Source organism: Neofelis nebulosa, chromosome 3 (assembly GCF_028018385.1).
Source record: "Neofelis nebulosa isolate mNeoNeb1 chromosome 3, mNeoNeb1.pri, whole genome shotgun sequence".
NCBI classification, from domain to species: domain Eukaryota; kingdom Metazoa; phylum Chordata; class Mammalia; order Carnivora; family Felidae; genus Neofelis; species Neofelis nebulosa.
In genome coordinates, this window is record NC_080784.1 from 1,987,101 (window position 1) to 2,010,374 (window position 23,274).

Below are 23,274 nucleotides of genomic sequence, written 5' to 3' on the forward strand. Positions count from 1 at the left end.
GCACGATAGCCAAAGTATATGCTATTATAGCTTTCAGAAAACAGGTATAATCTAAAAATCAGAGCGTTTACATGGTTTCAAAGGCAGTGATTTTTAGTGTTCATGAATACAGGCTTTCTACTTGAAACAACAGAGAAAGAAAACAGTGACCCTTAAGGTGACCGGAGGCCAGGTGACACTGGGCTGACCCCTGGAGCCAGCACTTAATGACTCTGGAAATTTGGCCTAGTTATTTCCCCTCCACCAGCCTTGGAGGGTCACACAAGGTGACCAGTACCAGACCCCAGGGCTGTGGAAGGCTGGCAAGGCCCTCACCTTGGCCGGTGCACCACGCCTCTGACCTCCTTCCTGCTTTGAACCACGTGCTACACACTCCAACGGTGCCCATAGCACACCTTAGGGGGCTGCACCTGCTTCCGTTTAAGCAGCTTCCAGAATTATTTTCATCAACTTTCTGGAACTTGAATTTCACAGAATGCTACAAGCTAAGCCCTACGCGACGGGCTCTGCCCTCCTGACCCGTGAGATGTGTTTGTGTCCTGCCAGACCATATCCTCAGGCACCGAAGTGTGCTGTGTGCGTGGCCACCTCAGTGCTACCTGCTTCTTGTCATGTCCACGCTCTCGCAGGCCACGTGCGGGGGCCGGGCTTGCCTGCGGCACATCCGGGGCCTGTGTCCTGGCGAGACCTTGCCCTCTCTGTGAAGCCACCCTGCACACATCCTCGGGGAGGCCCTGCTCCCTGTCCCCAATCTCGCCTGTGTCCTGCCCTGCTTCCCAGGGAGCTGGCCTAGACTCTGCTGTGAACTCCCCGTTAGGCCACGTCCTCCCTGACCCCATCCACCACCGTCTCTTTAACCCTCCCTCCATCGTCAGCTTCCTGTCCATCTTCGGTAGACCTGGAGGTTCTGGAGGGTTCTGGGAACCTCGCCTACATCTCAGCTCTCTGTTGTGCTGGTGTGCTGCTCTTGACCTGTCAAGTGAACAAGACATTTCCTTGGTTGGTGTTGCACATCCTGGGCAATCTCTGACCAGCTGTGAGTTTCTGGGTGAAGTCCCCCCACCTCTCTCTGCCTCAGTGTCCTAATCTGGGAAATGCTGATAAGTGATCCTTCCTCAGGGTTCCTGGTGAAGACCAAATGAGTTCACACAGGCGACTACTGAAACCTTGGTACAATTCTTGGGCACATGAGAGAAAACCCTAAGTTTCAGGCTCTAATACCCCCTTCCCACGTCCCCGCACCCCCTATATGACCCATGTGTCTCAAATGCACAGGACCTCATGCTATTTCCATCCTATGAATTCCCTCTCCCCAACTGGGGAAATTCCAACAGCTACCTCAAAGCTGCACTTCCGGGAAAGTCCTTGCCCTTCCTGTGTGGTTGGTTGGTCCTGTGCTTGGCCCCCTGTCGGTCTCCTTGCAAATCTCGATGGAGCGTCTATGCAATTGGGTCCCATTCACCCATCTGTCTTCTTCCCTAGACTGTGGCTTCTTCAAATTAATGGCAAGTCTTCTTTATCTTTGCCGCCCTTTGCTGTGTTCAGTACCTCTGCTGTTGCCTACTTGTGAATAGCATTTTGAAATAAATAAAGCAAATAAGAGAAGAACCATAAAAAGAATGAATAAATGGATGGGTGTAAAGGAGAAAGATGTAGGTAGGAATGCCTTTTCATTGTGATATAAATGAGGTTAACCTATCAGAAGGAGGGAAATAACATGGAAATAAGATTTTTCCAAGATGACTCAGGTAAATTTAAGGGCCAACAAAAATCATTATGCATATTTTATTTAGATTCTCAAAGGAGCTGTTGACTATTTCCCACTAAATCTGTCAAGTACAGTTATAGTGGAAATGAAAAAAAAATGTTTATCACACAAAAATATTGTCTTGAAGTCAGGAACTATGAAATGTTTCAAGGCCCTTCTCTGGATGGAGAAATGATAAAACAGGGACTCAAATCCCCAGTAATCAGTGACTGGATTCACTATCTTTTATAAATCATCTTGAATTAGGAAGGCACCACAAAGTCTCCAATGCTGGAGTTCTTGTCTGGTGCCATGGAGACAGTACAGGTAGTACATGAGGTTCTCATGAGGCTGCCTGAGTGCGTCCAGAGGAGTCGGGAAGGCTGGGGCAGGACACGCCCGCAGGTATGTAACAGCAACTATATAGTTACTGACGACGAGTTTGTGTTTGTCACTTTTTTCCAAAAAGAACCTTAAATCACAATAAGCCATTCCCCGAAGGCACCAACCAATAGGATGCTATGATTTAAAGCAGATAATCAAAAGGCTCCACCAAATATGGGCACCACGAAGAAAACTTGGTGACGTATCTGAAAACATTGTCATATCCTCTGTTGGGAACAGATGTTCTTGCAAGGTTCTGTAAAGCCAGTTAACGCCGGTCAGAGAAAGAAAACCAAAATATTCAGTGTTGGAAGGAGTTGTCTGTTGAGAAGCAGCTAAGAGGAATGGGCTTACATTGGGAAGATGGGCTGAGCAAAAAGGGGAAGTAGTGTGGATGGGGTGCTGTGTGATCTTTCAGCAGGATTGGAACGATGTCCCACAAATGTGGTAAAGGTTCAAAGTAAAAATAACTTCAAAGGAGTTTGAGATGTTTTTTACGTGGTAGATATAGCATGGACATTGCATAATGGAAGCCAGATGGACTATTGGTTCTTTTCAAATTATTTCAAATGCTCCCTTTGAACATCACCCGTATTGTACCCAAATGACCCTCCCATGCCCATGCTAGATGCACGATGGTTACCCACTTGGCCAGGCGTGGCATTTCCTAGGTTCTCATCATGACCTCCATGGAAACTGATGAGTTTGTGCTTAATGCCTTCTTCTCTGTGCCCATGTGGCCTCAAGCGTCTTGAGGGCAGCGACACCATACCGGATACCGCGCTTGTGTGGTGTAGTGCACTGTCTCCTACCTGTGATCCTCCCATGAGGTCACAGAGTCGGATTCTGTCACTGGTGTCCTGTGGATGAGGAGACGGAGCTCCAGCAACACCGAATGCTCCTCCCAAGGTCAAGAAGATCGTCTCCATCCCCCCACCCGCCCCGTTCTGTGAAAATGTGGACAGAGAGACAAACAGCACTGCAGTTAAGTCAAGCACCTGTCAGGCAGCTTTTAATAAGTGAAAGAGGAATTAAAAACTTGGCAGCGTCCCGGTCAGACGTGTGCATACAACGAACATTTGTAGCGGCTGGGTTTTGTTCTGCAAACAGGCAGCCCTAGGCTCGCTTTCTGCACGTCCTGTCTCTCTTCAGGTATTTATTCCGAAGTGTGAACATGAATCCATCCCTGCACAAAGCCTGTTAGTGCAAATGCTCGTGGAGTTATAAAGCATGTGCTTTTGTTCCAAGTAATAGGTTTGCTTGGTTAGAGAGCCGCCCGGCTCTGATGCCGCAGGACTCCAGGGACTGCCATTGTTGGGGCTGCCATTGGAGAGCTCCATGCAGTTTATGCCACGGAAGATCGCGTCCCCATCCCCCTCTCACGTCCATGATGCTAGCTCAGCCAAGGAACCCCGGGGGGAGCAGGGGAGAGACACATGCACTTCATACCTGTCATCTGCTTGGTGCAAATGCTCTGCACACCTTTCCTCCCTTCATTCCTACAAAACCCTGCATCAAGCATTATTATCGCTGCCTTAGTGCTGGTACAGAAATCTGGGGTGCAGGTAGTTGAGCAAAACTTGTCTCTGGCTTCACGTCCTTCTGTCCTTCTGCTGTGAAGGCTTAGAACACGGTCCCTTGGCCAGGGTCAGTGCGGTAGATAAACTACAGGTGTAAATGCATGGACATAATCAGAAGGGAGGAGGGAAAGCGGAAAAAGGGAGACAGCAGGAGAAGAGGAAAGAAATGTAGGGTGGATGAAACAGAGCAGAAATGATGTTGGCTTGGCGGCCCACCTCCCCTTGCTCGGTGGGGCAGCCGCCCACCACATGCACTTGGCAAGGGTCTGTGCAGAGGAACCCAAGGAGGCCTTTGAACAGACCCCTGGGCGCCCTGGAACAGTTTCAGAGAAATCGATCAAGGTCCACCCACGTGCAGCTAATTCATTTGAAGGATTCAATTACTGCCTCATCCTTCCTGGCAAGAATTCAGAGGTTCGCAGCCCATAAGTTTGAACACCAGGAGCCTGTGTTCTCACCAAATATTACATTTTCAAGCATAGCTACCACTCACACTCATCTGTCGTGAAGTGAAGAATACAGTGTCTGAGATCATCGTGTGTTCAGGGGGTGGGGAGAATGTGTTCAGTTGAGTCCAGGTGTGGGCAGTGCAGCATCAGGTGCCCCCAAGAATACTGCGACCTCATTAGCAGGGACAATCCAAAGTCTGCTCCACCGGCAATTGAAGCCTCCCCAGTCATGCAGCCACGTGCACCATATTCTGCCTGAAACCCATCTTCAGAAATTGTGATCTTGGTTGGCCAATTATTGTGTAAGGTCTCCACTGCTGGATATTGAAGAAATGGATATCCAGTAGGTATAGCTAAGTCATTTGTTAGGTTATGTGGTGTAAAAAAGTTATATAAACTCCCTTTAAATGGTGTGACACCTGAAAACTATTAAGTTCTAGAACACTCTTGGGTCATTGTTAGAAATACAGTGAATGGATTTTATTCTAGGATTTTTTGGAAAAGTAATTATTTTTCCAGTCACGTAGCTTGATGGATGGTCCTGTTGACTTCCCTCTTCCTGTCAAGCTCCAAATCCCGTGAGTTAAGTCTTCTTTCAGTGTTTTAAGTAAATGAACCTGAAAAAAATAAATCTATTTCTGTTAACCTTTTTAAGATCATTTCCCCCCCCCCCATCATATGTAAGCATCCCAATCCATCTCAACATTTTGAATTTCTTTCCATCCCAATTCATTCTATGTAAAATATCCTGAACTACAATTTCATGCACATCACTTCCCGATTCAGAACCATGTAAGTTATCAGTAGTATATCCTGAATATACAAAAATTATTAAGTTCTATATTTAGCTAGGTACCTTCGCCTTGAACTCAAAACTTTCTGGGTTCAATCTGTCCTTCCAACTGCATTCCTTTCTACCAAAACACCCTTTTTTCTAACCAAATTATACCGCTTGCTGTTTCCCAAATATCACTTGCTTGCTTTGGTTCTTTGTTAATCTGGTTAACAGGGCCCTCCCCGCGTCTACCTTGATTGAAGCCTCCCACACATCTGGGTCTAGAGCTGCCGGTTCTGTTTCCGCAGCTCCATGCTGGGTGCTCTCTTTGTCACCAGCAGAGAACTTTGCCATCTTGGTTTTAGTGAGTTGAGTGGCTGCCTTAAGGCCAGCCTGGATGTCAGCTTCCAAAGGGAAAGATTCTTTTCTTATGGGCGATCACTCCCCTGAGAAGGATGTGTGCTGTCTCATACCCTGTCCAGCTCAGGAGAGTACACGAGAGAAAATGGAAGCCCCTCCAAAAAGTGGCAACACAAAAATGGCAAAATAACAAAGCGTGCATTTCAGACGTCTGAATGCCGTGGCTCATGAATAAGGAACCTGGTTCCTTCTCCCTGGGAGAGAGCTAGTTCGTGCCGTATGATACGGTCTGTGATAATCTGGGGACACGGCCTGCCATTCACTCATCTTGGAGCTTTTATCCAGTGCTTTTTAAACAGAAAAATACGTGTCTATGTCGTGCATGTATTAGCATCTGGCAGCTGTGTTTAGAATATAGTTTTGACTACAGTTCATCAATCAACATCAAATCTTACGACTCCCAGAATAAGAACACCTGAGCAGTCTACACAGCATTAATACAGAGGCCAACAAGGCTTGAAAGAGAGGATCAGTTTCATGCTATACTCTCAGTCTTACTATGATGTCACAGTACTCCATTGAAGGTGGGTAAAACTTCACCTGTTAGAGCTGCGAATATTATGAAAATTGTATTTCCGTAGACTGAGTTCACTAAAAAGGCAGAATAGAGATTAATGGTGACCAAGAGGCAAGCATGTAGATTTAGTACATACAATAAATGTGGCATATAAAAATATTGGCAGTTATGATGGCTGACATTTACCGAACCCCTAATATGCACCAGGAGCTGACGGTAAGGTTGCGTTCATTATTCCATGTAATTCTCAGAACACCCCAATAGGGTAAGTAGGAACCCCCCTGCCCCCCACGGTTTTCAGGTGGCAGAGCTGAGGTTTGATGGAGTTTCCGGAGGTTGCAAGGCCACTTGGAAGGAGAGACTTCCCATCTATAGGAAGCGGGCTTCCTGTGGCTCCAACAACAAACGACAGGGTTCTCCAAAGCCACCAGCACAGCGTCTGCTGAGGCTGTGGTGGGGGCTGCTCCCCCACCCTCAGGGGGGCCCAGTGGAGGCCCCGTGCACTGAGCCACGCGGCGCTTTCCTGGCATGTCCCAGTACCTTTCCCCACCAAGTGTTGGAATGTGGCTCTTTTTGCTTTTCCTGTGCCCTTTCTTTCCCAGGATTCAAGGGCAGAATTGTGGGTGGCTATAACTGAGGGGTGGTTTCACTGATACCCACAGTCCTGCGGCCACAGTCTCCTTCAGTCCACTGCCCACCCCACACACAGGCTCCATCAGAGACCACCTGCTCAGTGCTCGACATCAGCACCGTGACAGCAGCTGGAACTTTCCTGGAGATGAACTTTGGGCAGACCCACCCGCACACCTGACATTGAGACCAGAGGCTTTGTGTCCCTCTGCTGACTTCTGGAAATCTGACACAAGGGGACAGAGACGTTTGGGTCTGCTGCTCTTGCTGAGGCATGGCAAAGAGAAAGCACATCTATTCAAATCTATTTAAATCCATTTCCTCTGTCAAGAAGAGTGATCTTCTGACAAAAAGGGTAGCACGCATATTTGAGGAGAGAAATGAAGTCTGAGATGGGTGAGAACACAATTGCACTAAATTAGTTTACATTTGCAGTCCCAGATGAACTCCGTCTCAGGGAAGCGAAGGCACTTGCATATATGATCGCTAACACGCTGGCAGTAATTCTTGAGAAGTTTTGGAAAATAGAAAAGATGCCAGAAGACCTAGGGTAGGAAATACCATTCTGGTTTTCAACATAGGAAAGAAATGGATTCCAACAATCCATTATGTTCTGGTGCAATCCTTGTTTATTGCAGGCAGAATTCTACAACCAGACTTTCAAGGACACAGGTGATGAGTGTTTAGAAAGAAAAACAGTGACGTCTGTGATTGAGTATGGATCAAATAATTTCAGAGAAACTCCAATTCTGTCTTTATAGACATAACACAAATCTGTGTCTTGATTCCACGAAGACAGAGAAGTGTTTGAAAAAGACTTTCTCTGGGAGGAGAAGGGCGGGTGGTGGAAGGGTCCCCAGGTATTAGGGGGGCTTTGAGGGCCTGAATCACCTGTGGCTGGAAGGGTGTGGGCTGGTGTGTGCTCACTGCCCCACGTTGTGGAGTATACAGTAAGTGCTCGTTAAGTTTCCAGGGAACTCAGGAATTGTGCAAATGGCCAGAACTGTGGGGGCACGTGTTCCATCATCAATTGGGGGAAAGCTGAAGAAACAGTTCAGCCCAGAAATGTGCTCAAACATGAGAAATGCCAAGGGATTACACGCACACTCCGCTGTCTGGGAGTCAGGTGAGTGACAGTGTCGAGTCAGCAGACATGTGATGCAATGAGCAGCTGGAAGGCGGAGTGAGCCCAACTAGGTTTGTGAAATGCTGCGCTGGGGCTGTTCCATCCATGACACCACACCCTCCCAGGAACTGGAATGACGTTGCAGGAGGTGAGGCAGCTGGCTCCCCTTGCTTCCGAACACATGGACCGATGACCCTCCAGGTGTGAGGCAGGGACTCCACTGCGCCCCGAAGGGAACCAGCCCTGGCCCTGGACGTACACAGAGCTCAGGACCATGGACAGGGCCGGGCCCCCAGACCTTGTGAAGCTGGGGCCTCCTGGAGGAGGTAACTTGTAAGTTTGTGGGGCAAGGTCACCTGCAGAGGATCGGGGCACGGCCCACCACTGAGGAGCATGATGGAGGTTAGTGGTGACTGCCATGGGGACAGAGACATGGGGCTGCTAGGGAGCCGGAGAGGTCCTGGAGCAGAGTGTAGACCTGCAGGGCCACCAGGGCCACATGGAGGCCGGGGAGGACCGGGTGAGGCCACAGCATCTGAGGGATCTGCATCAAAACCTCTATCACCCTTGGACGGGAGGGCCGATGGGAAGGAAAAGGAACGAGAGAGGCCCACGAATGGAGAGAGTATGTCTGGGGTAGGTTCACGTTAGGCCACTTGGCAAGAAGTCTTCTTTGGGGGATACAGCGTCCCTCATATCACATCCCATTTCGAGGCACATGTGGCACATGGTTTCACTACAGGTGATGATAAACTTTCTCATCAGAGTGTGAGTGACTGATCTCTCCATCGCAAAGGGGTGTCTCCCCATCTTCAGTCAGTAAATAACGCATGGGGTGATGGTTTACCTCCATGTGCATTTCCATGCAGGTCCTTGCCCGATTCGGTTATTACACTTGTTTTGGAAAATGGTGATTGTTCTACTTGGGCCATTTCCTCTAGATTTATTAGCTAGCTTCTGACTGTTAAGAAGAACCTTTCCTTTTTTTGTAGATACAAAGATTTTGAATTCTGAATTTTTGATTCCTTGATTTATAGTATTTGCTTTATTCATGTGGTAAGGTCCCTTTTGAGGAAGATCTCATTTCCAGATAATGCCAGCTGAAAGTACTATTATATATTTTATAAGACAAGAAATTGAGAGAGCTCGTTGTAATATGAGTGGTACAGTTACAGAGAACCCCAGAGGGCACGCGGTCCTTGAACAGATGTCAGTGAAAGCTTGTTCGTGTGTATGTGTTAAAGAATGTGGATGGCTACGCCGTGCCCCCTGTGGGCGAAGGATGAGCAGATGGCCATCTCTAGGGAGAGCTGGAAATTGCCTAAGCGTGTGGCTAACTACAGCAACATCATAGCACACCGAAACCAGTGACCCTCCTGGCAAGAGTTTGAGACACAAAAAAAGATGAAATGTTTGGGACGGACGACCCTAGCAACATAGATTCATTGTATCTTTTGGGGGAGAGGGAGATCTGTTTTTGGGACAGTGAACGAATCCATAAATGTCAACAGCTAATGCCAAGGTGGCAAGTTGGTGGTTTAACATGTATTTTTGAGTTTGATCGACAGAGATTTAATGTTTTCATGTAAACAGGTGCATTCTGTCACTTCCTTTCCCCAGGGTGTCTGTACATGAGATGGAGCTCCTGGGGGTGCCCATCCCTGGGGACCCCCACCTTGGGGTGGGTGAGGGATGGGACCTGCTTTTTTGGCCACCCCAGTGCCCATACACGACTGATAACCATGGTGCTGACGGCTGACCGCTCCTTCCTTCCTTTATCGGCTTCCCTGCCCTGGGACATGTCAGCGTCCATGTCTTGGCTCCGAAACAGTCTCGGAGTGCTAACCCCGAGCCAACTGACCATGAATTCACGTAGTGGAGGTGGGTGGCACCTGCTTCTCCCCGTTGGTCTCTTGTAGACAGCATTCACAGGCACTGAGTGTGCGAGATGCTCTGGAGGACGGAGTGGGGGCAGGGAGGATGGGCAGAGCTGGCGGCAGGAGCAAGGAGCCACGCCGTTTGAGCTATTTCTGGTTGTTGAGCGATTATCGTTGATCCTAAATTAATCTCTGCAAAAGTTAGACCTGCAGGTATGTGATGCTCCCCAGAGTGAGGGTTCGGAAGACAAGAATCTAACGCATCCAAACTCACCTGAGATGACCAAGAAGTATTGGAAAATAGACATGCTCTTACTGTAAACACCGTGATTTCAATGAGTTCAACAAAAATAATAGCCAGACAATTAAAAAACACATTAAGTAGCCAACTGGACGGAGCTTTTCCTGTTTAACGATCTAAATTTATGGTGGCAACCACCCCATGTGCATGTCCAGGAGGGTGACAGGTGCCCAGAAGCCCCTGGAGAGGAAATGTAGTGTAGCTTTTAAGTATTTCTCTCTTTGACCAAATGTAGAGAATTGGGGGCATTTAGCTATTCTTAGGCTGATTGTCTGACACAGGTACGAAGTATGTTAAAGCCTAGGGAGGCCTTTTCTTTTCTCTGTGTTCTAATTCCTAATTTAAAGGAGACCATAATTTTTACTAACACGTATGTACTGAGTACCTTTTAGTGCTTGGGGCCGTATTAGACCCCTACATTGTTTTCCTTCAGCCAGAACATACTGACACTGTGAGATAGAGGGTGCTTGTGATTCCCAAGGGAAATAATGAAAATTAAAATGGTCAGTTCTTTATATACACACGGGAGAATATTAGCCAGCCTCAAAAAGGAAGGAAATTCTAACACCTACTACAGCAGGGATGGACCTGACAACTCAATGCTGAGGAAAAGAATCCAGACACACAGAGACAAGCACTGTGTATTTCTACTTACGGGTGGTCCCTGGAGCAGCCACATCCACGGAGACAGGATGGGGACTGTGGGCACTGGGCTAGGCGTAGGGGTGGGGGAGTGTCCAGTGGGGACTGCACTTCAGTTTGGGAAGATGGGAAGGTCCCAGAGGCAGACGGTGGTGATGGTCTCACAGCATGACTCTGACTTAATGCTGCTGAACCGGACGCTTAAAAATGGGCGAGATGGTAACTGGAATGTGAAGTGTAGTTTGCCATATTTAAAGGCTCAGTCGGCTAAGCATCCGACTTCGGCTCAGGTCATGATCTCGGCGTTTGTGAGTTTGAGCCCATCAGGCTCTGCTGACAGCTCCGAGCCTGGGGCCTGCTTCAGATTCTGTGTCTCCCTCCCTCTGGCCCTTCTCTGCTCACGCTGTCTCTCTCTGTGTCTCAAAAATAAGTAAACTTTAAAATAATATTTAAATGTTCAGTTCTTAGTAAACTTGTGTAGCACTTTGCAAACTAAAGCATTTATTTGTTTATTTTTAATGAGATGCATTGACATATAACATTATGTCAGTTTAAGGTGTCCAGAGTGCTGATTTGGCAGGTTTATATGTTACGGTATGATCACCACCACGGAGTTAGCTAACACCTCCATCACATCCTATAATTATCAGTTCTCACTTGTGCTGGGAACAATGGAGACCCAGTCCCTTGGCAACGATGGTGTTCATCAGACAGTGTTGTTGACCGTAATCATGCTGTGCGCTCATTCTCAGAACTCACTTATCTCCAGCTGTGAGCTCGTAGCGACACCTGCCCAGTCCCCTTCCCCAGCCCCTGGCAACCACGTTACTCCCTGTTTGTATCAGGCTGACCTTCGTAGATTCCCCATATAAGTGAGGCTGTGCAGTCTTTGTCTGTCTGTCTTCCTTCACTCAGCATAAGGCCATCAAGGTCCATCCATGTTGTCACACATAGAGTCCTTCCTTATACCTGTGTAATAGCCCACGTGTAAGTGTCCTCTTATCTGTGCACACATCCATCGGCAGACACTGAGGCTGTGTCCCCATACCAACTGCTGTGAATACACTGCCGTCAGCACAGGGGTTCGTGTTTCCATCTCCTTCGAACGTATGCCCAGAAGTGGGATTGCTGGATCCCATGGCGGTTCTGTTTAATAATTTGAGGGATGTCCCTACTGTTTTCCACAGCCTTGTACAGCACTTTGAAAAATAAGGTACTTAATTTTTTAATTGTATTTTGGCACTGAACAAGGTAATATAAATTATACATAACCGCGTAGCTTCGGATGCGACGACGTTGTGAATTCAGCCTTTGAACCGATGTCAGTGAAAGCTTGTACATGTGTGTGTATTAAAGAATGTGATGGCTCAGCCGTGCCCCCTGTCCATAGAGGACAAGCAAATCCCTGTTCCCTGGTAGGTGGGAATGTGGCCTTGCATTAACTGTCTGGCTGTCATCCCCTGGAAACTTCATAAGGGTCAGAACGTTACCTGGGTTTTCAGGCAGTATCGGAACCAGTGAGCCTGGCTGGCAAATTGAGGGAGGGAGACACATCTGCTGGGGACAGCACGTGTGGCTCTTTCCTGAGTGTGGTGACACTGGTCAGTGGGCACGCCCCTGCCAGGACCCAGGAAGCTGTAGACGTGCAGTGTTACCATGAGATGATGTCAGACCCTGGGGGCACCCGAGGGGGATGTCTCTACACCTGAAGCGTCACCTGAACACAAGGGGCTGTGTAGACAGCAAGCTGGGGTTCCTGCCCCGTGTTGGAAAGTGGCCTTTGTGGACTATTGAATAGGGATAAAAGTCTCCATGAACACATGGAAGATAACCCCCTAGTGCGCTAACTGCGGGGGACAAGGCCAGGGGACTCCTGCAGTGCAGACCCAAGGCACAGGAACTCAGCCAGAAGTTCAGGGCGTGGGAAGGAACACGGATGTGAGCCAAGGCACCAACCTAGACCCGTGTCCAAAACCTGGAGAGAACACAGACCGAGAAACGGAACACAGCAGACACAGCTAAGGCAGGTTCCTCCAGACAGGATCAGCAAATGCCTGGCCTCCGAGCTGAACGCCAGGCGTCGATGGCCTCATTCCAACAGCTCGAGGCCACCTTGGCGAGGGGCAGCCTGTCAGATGAAGGTCCCAGGAGGAAGCACCATGGGGCCATAGGACAGGGAGGTGGGGGGGGGGGGTGGTGAGTGGGCAGACTCACCAACGGAAGAGAAATGCCCTGCAGGTGCCCTCAAGTCACAGGACAATCACAGGATGGTTTTAGAATACATCCGGCTAAAAGCCACATGGAAGTAAAACAAAGAAAAGAAAAGAAAAGAAAAGAAAAGAAAAGAAAAGAAAAGAAAAGAAAAGAAAAGAAAAGAAAAGAAAAGAAAAGACACCTATCCATCCAATGACAAGGGAAAAGATAGGAATTGAGAGCAGATGCTCATGAAAAATGAGGAAGCAAATACTTTTAAAATATAGTCACTGAAACTTAAAAATAATGCACTAGGCAGGGTAAACTCTGGACCCTCGATCTGTGTGGGGAGGAAATTCTGAGTTGTTGACCAGAATATAGTGGAAAGCACGGGCAGAGGCCAAGAAATAAGGAGGAGACATTTAGAGACTCATCCGTATGTAGAGCAGGAATCCCAGAAGAAAATATTCCTGGAAATGACAAGGAAGCAGTGGCCAGAGAGTTGTGGCCGGGAACTAACCAGGAGACATCCTCTGTCACTAGACGGAACCTGCAGCTACGACCAGCAAGGACCAGAATGCCAACCTGAACAGCCTGTAGTTAAGCTCAAGGCTGTCCAACACCAAGAACAACTCTTTCCGTCGGCTGGAAATTCAGTCTCCCCAGGCACAAGGCTCAGACCCATGATGGAGTCCTGCAAGAATGGTTGAGGTCAGAGCTCCCAGTATTGAAGAGAAATTACTTCCCATCGAAACTTCCCTTTTTTTAAAGTTTATTTGTTTTGGGGGGGGGGGCGGGGCAGAGAGAGATTGAGAATCCCAAGTAGGCTCCCATGCTGTCAGCACAGAGCCCGATGTGGGGCTCAAACTCACAAACTGTAAGATTGTGACCTGAGCCAAAACCAAGAGTCGGACGCTCATCTGACTGAGCCAGCCAGGCGCCCCCATCTAAACTTTCATGTCTACGTAGAAAATCACTTATTGTGAAATAATAATAGTGTCAGCTATACAAAAACTCAACCTTTCATTATACTTGAAATATCACAAAAAATCAAGAAAAAAAGCAAGAAAAAAGAAATTGACAAGTCTACATTCGTAGATTTTAATATAGTTTCTAGAAACAAGTAGCTCCAGCTGACCAAAATAAAAGTAATGAGGATATAAATTATCTGAAGAACGCAGTGACAGAGGTAATGTAACTGTGTCTCAACAGATAGAGAATAAACATTTTCAAGCACACGTGCAGCATTTACAGAAGTCAACCACAAACATTTTAAAGAATGAATATGATGAAGCTACTTGCTTTAAATATAATGAGATTAAATTAGAAACCATAACACGAACAAACATCTGTACATTTAGGAACAATCAGATGCCAGAAGGAAATATCTCTGTAATTCATGACTTGATGACACCACAATGAATATTATGAAATACTTGGAGTAAATAACATCACACACACTAATATCAGCATTTGTGGGGACAGAACTAAAAATGGTACTTAGATTGTAATTTTAAAACTCCATAGATGCATTTATTGAAAAATGACAAGGATAATGAAAAGTAAATGAGTTATATAAAGAGTGAAATGAGCTAGGAAAAGGGTCACAGTGCTGCACTAAATAGAAAATGATCAAGATCAAAGAAAAACGAAATCAAAATGGAAAGCAGAAATGGCTGGTTGCTTGAAAATAGAAAAATCTCTATCAGAATTGATCAAGATAAATCAGGAAAATTTAAAAATCCAGTTTTTTTAAAAATCCTAATATAACACGAGTAATTTCATGATAATAAATTTTAAAATCTAGATAAAAAGGACAATTAAAAAAATAAAACTGTCTCAAGAATAAATTGAGGGGGCGCCTGGGTGGCGCAGTCGGTTAAGCGTCCGACTTCAGCCAGGTCACGGTCTCGCGGTCCGTTGAGTTCGAGCCCCGCGTCAGGCTCTGGGCTGATGGCTCAGAACCTGGAGCCTGCTGCGGATTCTGTGTCTCCCTCTCTCTCTCTGCCCCTCCTCCGTTCACACTCTGTCTCTCTCTGTCCCAAAAATAAATAAAAAACGTTGAAAAAAAAATTTTTTTAAAAAAAGAATAAATTGAGAAACCAAATAAACTAGTTATCTGTAAGTGGATCCATCATTTAAAAATTGTACCTCCCACTTCTTTTTTTTTAATGTTTATTTATTTTTGAGAGAGAGACAGACAGACAGACAGACAGAGTGCAAGCAGGAGAGGGGCAGAGAGAGAGGGAGACACAGAATCCAAAGCAGGCTCCAGGCTCCGAGCTGTCTGCACAGAGCCTGAAGCGGGACTCGAACCCATGAACCGTGAGATCATGGCCTGAGCCGAAGTTGGATGCACAACTGACTGAGCCTCCCAGGCACCCCAACTCCCATCTTCTTAGAGAAACTAACAGGGGCAGAGAAAGGTGGGGAGGGAGGCGAAAAATATAAATAGAAAAGGAAGGAAAGCTGAAGGCAAATATTTTAGAAAATACAAAAAAAGGGAAAACCTAGCCAATGTTATGAGTAGTATTTTCTTGGCACCAAAACAAGCCAAGGACAATACAAGGAAGAAGATTACCAATTCGTTTTATCTGTGATCACAGATGGGAAATAGCCAGATGTTAGAAAACTATGGTATAGGATAAAATAAGGGTGTCTATGCAATACATAGGAGTAGTCTTAGTTTTCTCATGGTGATTACTCTTGACCGCGGAAGGGTTATCTCAGGAAGGGAAAGATAGCAGGGCACAGAAAACGCATCAGAGCAAAGGTTTATAAACAGGAGACGAGTGGGTGCCTGTGCTACAGGTGTATTACCTGCCCCAACGCCAGGCGCTGAGGGCTGCCGTCCAGGAGCTCCCTGGGAGCTGTCACTCCCTCCCCAGGGGCAGCACCTGCCCAGCCTGACCCTCCTCTTGTTTAACTGAGACCCAGGCACGCCCCTGATGGTCCCCACCGTGCACTCACGGGGTCCTGGACGGAGTCTTATTCGTTTCTGTGATTTCAGGACTTGGCAAGATACTGGGGAAGTGAGGTACTGAGTGTATGGGGAGTGTGGATAGAATGAAGGGCTGCATTGATTTATTGATAACGTGCAAGCAGATGAGTCTGTGATGCTGAACACTGCCCTTTTGTGAAATGCTCCTACAATAACAGCTTACTAGAAAATAATTCCTGAAGGCAATCGTCTGCAGCCACAGAGATGACTAGAGAAAAATGCCCCAGTGTGTGGTAGATGGATGTGGTTAAAACCAGGCTGTTGGCACGGCTCACACGGGTGTGCAGCCGCACACAGCAGGTGTCAATGCAGAGCGGAGTCCTCCTCCTGACTTTTCTCCCAACCGGTTCAGTCTGTCATGTGTTCCCTCCATAAAGGGAAAGTAGGCAATGCCTCCTCCCCGGGACACTCCCTCTAAGGCAGAACAGCAGCGTTTTCATGTTCACTAAAAAAAAAAAAAAAAGAAGATTCAAGCAATACTCCCATAACTCAGCCTCAGTGACCCCCCCCCCCCCGTTACTTATGGAGTCAAAAGTATATGCTCAGAGTCCATTTTATCTGTTTATTTCTTTTTACTGAGATACGTTTGACATGGAACATTGTGCACATTTGCGGTATCGAACATGTTAATTTGGTGCCCTTGTTAATCGTGGCGATGGACATTGTGGTGATAATTAGCACCTCTATCGCATTACGTAATTATCCTCTTTTCAGTGGCTAGAATCACTAAGCACTGGTCTGTCAGCAAACATGACTGTGATGACGGAGTGCTGTCTATGTCTCCGTACTGTGCACTTCTTCCTGCTCACAGCATCAGAACACATTTCAGATGTATTCTTTACGCCCTTCTAGATGATTCTCAGCTGTGCAGCACACTGCACTGTGGAATGAGAACAAATGGGTGGACGGACAATGTACGTGGGAAGATACAACCCGTACTTAGCGAGCACGATCACATTACAGTAAGGCAGACTGAGCGACGGCGGTAGGACCTGCCTGGTGGGATCATCTCATGACTCCTTAACAGGTTCCAATGCACACTTTGAAGAGGGCGTTCTCTGCAAAGAGATTTTAATCCCTCTGTGTCATCAGTGGCCTGAGATTCCTTTGCTTAGATTTTAATTGCATTGGAAATAAGCATTAGAAATCATTCTTGCTACAACTAATAAAATCACAATACATTTTAAATATTAAGAGCCTTCATTACTTTTACTGGAGGAATATAGCATGTTTATGCCATGTATGTGAACATACGTGTGCTTTCTCAAACACAAGGAGCCCAGGCAGACATTTCTTGTGTGGCTAGTTTGGGTGGAACCGTAAGAGGCAGAGGACTCTGAACTTGTTTTTTGTTTTGTTTTGTTTTGTTTTGTTTTGTTTTGTTTTGTTTTTAATTTCTGGGAGAGAGAGAGAGACAGAGCATGAGTGGGGGTGGGGCAGAGAGAGAGGAAGACACAGAATCCGAAGCAGGCTCCAGGCTCTGAGCTGTCAGCACACAGCCCGACACGGGGCTCGAAGTCACAGACCGTGAGGTCATGACCTGAGCCGAAGTCTGACACTTAACCCACCTGAGCCACCCAGGCTCCCCTTTGTGGGAAGTGGGAAGTCTCCTGGTGGAAGGAGCCTGGGGCTGCTGGTGTCCCCATGTTTCGTGGCTGGTGCCTCCCACCAGCCCAGAGCACCTCCCGGCCTCAGAACGTCAGTGCTTAATGCGAGCTTTGGACTGTGGCTCTCAGTACATGATCATCTATAAGATCAAGAAAAGAGGGCAGCCTGCCTCCCATAATGTGCTGAAGAAAAACTAAAGTTAATCATTTGATGTATTTTTCTTATCATGATTTGTTTCTACTCAGAAACAACTTTAAACTGTCGTATCAAAAAAAAAAAAAAAAACTTAATGGTTATTAAAAAGCTGTTTAGGGGCACCTGGGTGGCTCAGTTGGTTAAGTGTCCAACTTCAGCTCAGGTCATGATCTCAGGGTTCGTGAGTTTGAGCCCTGTGTCGTGCTCTATGCTGACAGCTCGGAGCCTGAAGCCTACTTCAGAATATGTGTCTCCCTCTCTCTCTGCCCCTCCTCTGCTTGTTCTCGTTCTCCCTCTCTCTCTCTCTCTCTCCCCCCTCCCTCCCTCCCTCCCTCCGAAATAAAAACAAAGAATTACAAAAAATAACATTAAAAAAAATTTATTAGTTTTTAAAATAAAAGACAACAGTCAGCCAAGAAAGGAACAGCAACTTCTTACATATTTGGGCTGAGGATTAATGGATGATTCTGACAAGTGCCAGCTTTCCATCCTGCCTCTACGGATTGCCACCCTTGGGGCTCGCAAGCCTGTGTTGGCCGCTCACCCCAGCTGTTGCCTCTGTAGCCTGAAGCCAGTGTGGCCGCCCCGCTCACCACAAGGGGCAAAGGAGATATTCTAGACAAATCTAGAGGTGAACCTGTAAACCACAGAATGCCACGCAAAGGTCTCTGTTCCCAAAGCTCCAGGAAATGCTTGCTCTCAGTGTGTAGATCACTGAAGGAAGCTGCCCTGGAGGTGTTACAGGCCGGGAATAAAAATACGTCTCGTGTCAGTCTCACACAGGATTAGAATCATGGTGTTTAAGCTCTAAAAAATTTTTAAAATTTTTTTAAAGGCTGAAAAATCACTAAATTTAACTTTTTAGTAATGAGTAGAGTAAGAGTTTGATTTCGTTATTCTTTGACTGCATGCCTCATAGGTGGGACCCCCCCTGCTGGGTGTGAGCCCCATCTGCCAGGCAAGCGGCTCCGCCCGTGAGCCCGTGATAACATTAGTACGAAGAGGGGTGGAAACAGAGGCAGAAGAAAAGTGTTTCCAGCCCATCACATACAGGCTGTCCCTCTGAAGGCAGAGCTGGTCAGGCTCCCCCCTGGAAGGTACCTCTGGGCCACCACGCCGCTCACGGGAGGGGGCTAACAGCTGGGTCTGACTCCTGCCTGGCGCACGGTGGCTTTCTGGTCCCTGTCCACATTCTCGGGGACATCAGGCGCTCGCCTAATCTGCCTTCCTTGGAGCTGGTGCGAATGGAGGTAACGTCTTCCGAAGGCTGTGTTGAGGCAGCATCCAGCCCCGAGTCGGCGGCCAGTGGCAGTGGCCTCGTGCTGGCTAGTCACCAGCACAGTCATCATGGGGGCTGGGACACGACGTTTGGACCATCTGGTGCTGTTTCACCACATACTCATTATGGGAACAGGTGTTTCTGCTTTTTTCCCCCCTCCATATTCCACTGGAGTCGACAATTTGCGAAGGCCAGTTGCCAAGATCAAGATCATAGCATTTAAAATTCTGCATTGATTCGCTTCCCTTTCTCTGCAAAAGCAGCTGCCAAATTTAATCTGAGAGACTGTGTTTGCGTTCCAGAAATGCTGCGTGCCTTAACAAAGAGGTAGAGACGAGGAGACACCAACTTAAGTCAGAGGGGTGAAGAGTCAGGACATTGGTCCAGCCAAGGAAAGTGCAGTTTTGTCTAAATGTTTATTTATAATTGTCCCGTAAAGATTCATGGGGCATATTCTCATCCAACGGCCACCAAAATTGTTGCCGGGGGTAGGGAGTAGGGGGGCCAGATGGGGTATGGTCTAAAGTGTGTTGGGTATTGAATTTAGGAAACTATCTCTTTATTTTTGTTTCTAGGAAGTTAGGATTTTTTTTTTATTAATAGTAAAAATGCATTTGAAAAGTTTACATTGGAAGCACTTATACAAAGCCGTTCATTTCTACATCTGTTGTGCTTGCATGCTATGAACTTTTGGAAATAAACACCTGGACTGTCAGCCCAGGGAGCACACGTAATTCCCCTCCAAGTGTGTTTTGGTTAAGCTGGGTTCAGAGGGAGCTGACTGGTCCCGTTCCGTGTTGGGACCCTGAGCCATCAGGTCCCGAAGCTTAGACCCCCTGCTCAGGCTGAGGCCGGGAGTGTAGGGAAGACAGGTGAAGGCAGACGTGTGTTTGTGGGAATGGTGAGTGCAGGTGCAGAACCTCGTGGAAGATCCGGAGGGCCACGGCCTCAGTCCCAGCATTTCCACCTAGAGGGATCGTGGCCCCATAGGAGGCGGCACCAAGCCAGACCTCTGGACTCCCACATCTGGGGCCCTTTCTCTGTTCTGCGTTCAGTCAAGGGGCAGTGGGAAGATGACTGACAGCACGCCTTAGGACTACCTTGACTGACCACGTGTTCCACTTGTGATGTGTCGGAACCCAGCAGATAAAGGAGGGCTTGTAATAGCAAGCTCACATTCCTCTGGAAAATTTGCTGGGCTTGCTGCATTCCATGAGCTCTCCAGGGAGTTTGCCTTGAAAATAAATCACTGAAGACACCTCCTGTGATTTTGGTGACAGAGCCCATCTGGGAGTCCTCTCCAAATGATCTGCTTCCATACTAGCCCAGCCACCACTTGGGGTGAAACACGGTGGGTCACAGAATGCACGTGATCCGTGGCAGGGCACGAACAATTGGTGACCTCCTTATGCACAGACGGCTGAGTGCTTGAATAACAACATGTTTTGGAAATAAACCTTTGCAAAGGGACTTGTCGCTGAGCTTGCAGGGTTGCTTTGGCTCTTGCTGGCTTGTTGGTTGAAGTGGACGAATTGCACCGTTTGGTGAGCCAGCCCAGGAGTATCCGTTAGATGGCATGTTTGAAACTCAGTCATAATCAATATGGCAAAATTACTGAACGCTGGGTAGCGAGACCAGCAGACCATCTGATCTGGCAATTTTCCTGTGTCCACAAACATGCTTTCGGCAACCCACTGATCCCCATTAGGTCCTAGACGCTACAGTAAAGAGATAGATGCATGAAGCCCGGCTTCTTAGATCCAGGAACACAGGCACCGGAATGCTGGGGTCCTGCATGGTAGAAGGTCAGATTTGTAGGAATCCGGGTTTTATTAAACTACGTAAATGTCTGTTTATTTGTTGTAACTTCTCCATGCGTATGGAATCTGGTTTAACAAATGTTCCTTCCATCCCCGGGGGACTTAAAGTACTCAAAAACAGAGAGAATAATACCTCTCTGAAAACCACAAACCAAGATCCTTTATGTAAATATTATCTGAGAGAAGAAAAGGAAATGGGGCCCATCCATTCCCCCCTAATAAACATTTTTTGCAGACAGTTGGAGAGCCAGCACCTGTGGGGAGTCTGCTCTGGGGGAGGGGCCACCCCGTGGGGAGCGTGGGATGTGCCCATCTCTGCTGGCTCTGGGGGATTAGTCAGACCTCAGCAGCTCACGGGTACTGCTCTTTGGGCATGTTTTCTCTTGGTGAACATGGAACATTCTAGGGTGTCTCTGAGCACAGTGCATTTAGCTTCCCTAGAAAATTATCAGTCTCCAGAGAGTTGCCAGGATGGGTGGTCAGAAAAACTAGACTAGATGTGGGGAGGGCTCCACGTCAGGCGGGAGCTCGGAACCTACCCCAGCATCCATCTCCGTGCACGGCAGAGGGCTCAGGGCTCTGGCCCACATCTGTCCCGGGGCCGCAGAAAACACTGCTCGGTAAATTCAAGGGAAGGCATATGACAAATAGAAAATGTTCTATAAACGTGAGTTGTGTGGATCGTGGATCGTCCCACGGGCATCCCCATCACCAAGAGGCTCCAGCGGCGGGGAGAGGCGCCCGCCCATGCCCACTTCAGCCGTCACCAGGGGCGTCCTGATGTGCTGTGTCCAGACACACAGGCGGGAAGTAGCCTTTCCTCTTCCTCTAAGACGTCAGCGCTGCCAACATGGAAGGACCACGTCCGCCCCCGTCTTCCTGCCTGTTCCGAGGCGTTCAGGCCGTTTCTGACTTAGTGACCCACTGCCCTTCAAGTCTCTTATCTAGAAACAGGTGTGACGCAGGGTCAGGACATTTGAGTCCAGGCCCCAGGTTCTGCCCATTCGCTGTGTGAGCTCATTGAGTTCCTGAGAGGTGGGGCTCGAGCCCATAGTGGGCGGGGGCTGCCCGCTTGCCAGGAATAGATGTGGGGGGGGGGTACACAGCGCCGGGTACGTGTCAGCTCCTCTGGTGCACGTGCACCCCACTCGTACATGGAAAAGGGGCATTTTTGCTGGATGTGGGGAAAGAAGCTTGGGTTAAAATACCTATTTCGTGCAGAGTATCTGCCAAACTATGAGCTAAGTGTTTCCCCTCTGAAAATACTTGTTTTGTCCTTGGACACCACTATGCCCCTCCCACCAGGCCCGGGGAGGAAGGGGCCCGTCCGAGCCCCGCGTGCAGGGGGAGAAGCCCTGGCTGACGGGGTTGATACGTATTTTCATGCATGTTTCTCTCTGTCCCCCCCCCCCCCCGCCGCCCCGCAGCTTGGGCTCTGCGGCCCAGCCCTTTCGTTAGCACAAGGAAGAATGTTAGTCTTTCTGTCTCTGAGAATTGAAACCATAAGACCAGTTACAGCTGGCATTTTTGTGTCACCCTCCTGGATCCCCTGCTGTAGTCAGGAGGCCATTTTCATGGACCGCCGAGAGAGCTCTCCTAAAAACATAACACCGTCATCCTACCCTAACTGCCGGTTTCAAGGCCCATCGAGCGGTGGTTTGTGAAGCAAACTCACTATGCATACATGTAAGTGGTGACTCACCACTCACTTTCAGCCAAATAATTTGTCCTTTTAAAAAGAACTAATTAGGGGCGCCTGGATGGCGCAGTCGGTTGAGCGTCCGACTTCAGCCAGGTCACGATCTCGCGGTCTGTGAGTTCGAGCCCCGCGTCAGGCTCTGGGCTGATGGCTCGGAGCCTGGAGCCTGTTTCCGATTCTGTGTCTCCCTCTCTCTCTGCCCCTCCCCCGTTCATGCTCTGTCTCTCTCTGTCCCAAAAATAAATAAAAAAAAAAAAAAAAAAAAAAAAAAACCATTTAAAAAAAAAAAATAAAAATAAAAAAATAAAAAGAACTAATTATGCAGAAAATATTTTCGTGAAACTAGCAACGAAGGAGGAAATGAGAAGTGTTCTGTGTGGATGAGCGTTAACGGGGCAGCGCTGTCCGGAGATTCTTTCAGAGAATGGGAAGGAACCACTTTCGCTAAAAATATGTTGCTTGTTGCCATGGGAACCATGGCTCACGAATGTTTCATGAGCCCAGTCTAGCCAGGATTTGAGCGGGGTCTGATACTGATACCCTAATATTAATTTTCCTTTTCAGAAACAGCATCATTTTCACAATTGTTAGATACAAACATGAAAATAGGGACGCTTTGTTCCAGCACAGTCAGCCACTTAAAAGCCATCACTGGTTAGGGGCCCCTGGGTATCTCAGTCAGTTAAGCGTCAGACTTTGGCTCAGGTCATGGTCTCACGGTTCGTGGGTTCGAGCCCCACGTCAGGCTCCGTGCTGGCAGCTCAGAGCCTGGAACCTGCTTCAGATTCTGTGTCTCCTCCTCTGTCTGCCCCTCCCATGCTCATGCTCTGTCTCTCTCTGTCTCTCAATAATAAATAAACGTTAAAAAAATTTTTTTTAATCATCCCTGGTTCTAAAGGAAGGGCCGGTTTAGGTGGAGACAGCAAGAGGGTTGAGTGGGTAATGGTTACCTGAGCCAGTCGGGAAACTTCGCAACATCATCTCCGATAATTTATTGACATGTGGGCCAGGTTCAGGTACTAAAACAGTTT

At 47.8% G+C, this 23,274-nt stretch overlaps 1 protein-coding gene and 1 long non-coding RNA gene across 12 annotated transcripts in view; one reads left to right on the forward strand and one right to left on the reverse strand.

The window, feature by feature from the left end:
* DLGAP2 (DLG associated protein 2) overlaps positions 1 to 23,274 on the forward strand; it is a 791,131-nt gene that overhangs the window by 546,848 nt on the left and 221,009 nt on the right. The window lies entirely within an intron of this gene.
* On the reverse strand, positions 16,191 to 18,797 carry LOC131506317 (uncharacterized). Its single transcript, XR_009258861.1, has 2 exons — positions 18,547 to 18,797; positions 16,191 to 16,522 (listed from the first exon to the last, which is right to left on the reverse strand). It is a non-coding gene; the product is annotated as an uncharacterized LOC131506317 (long non-coding RNA).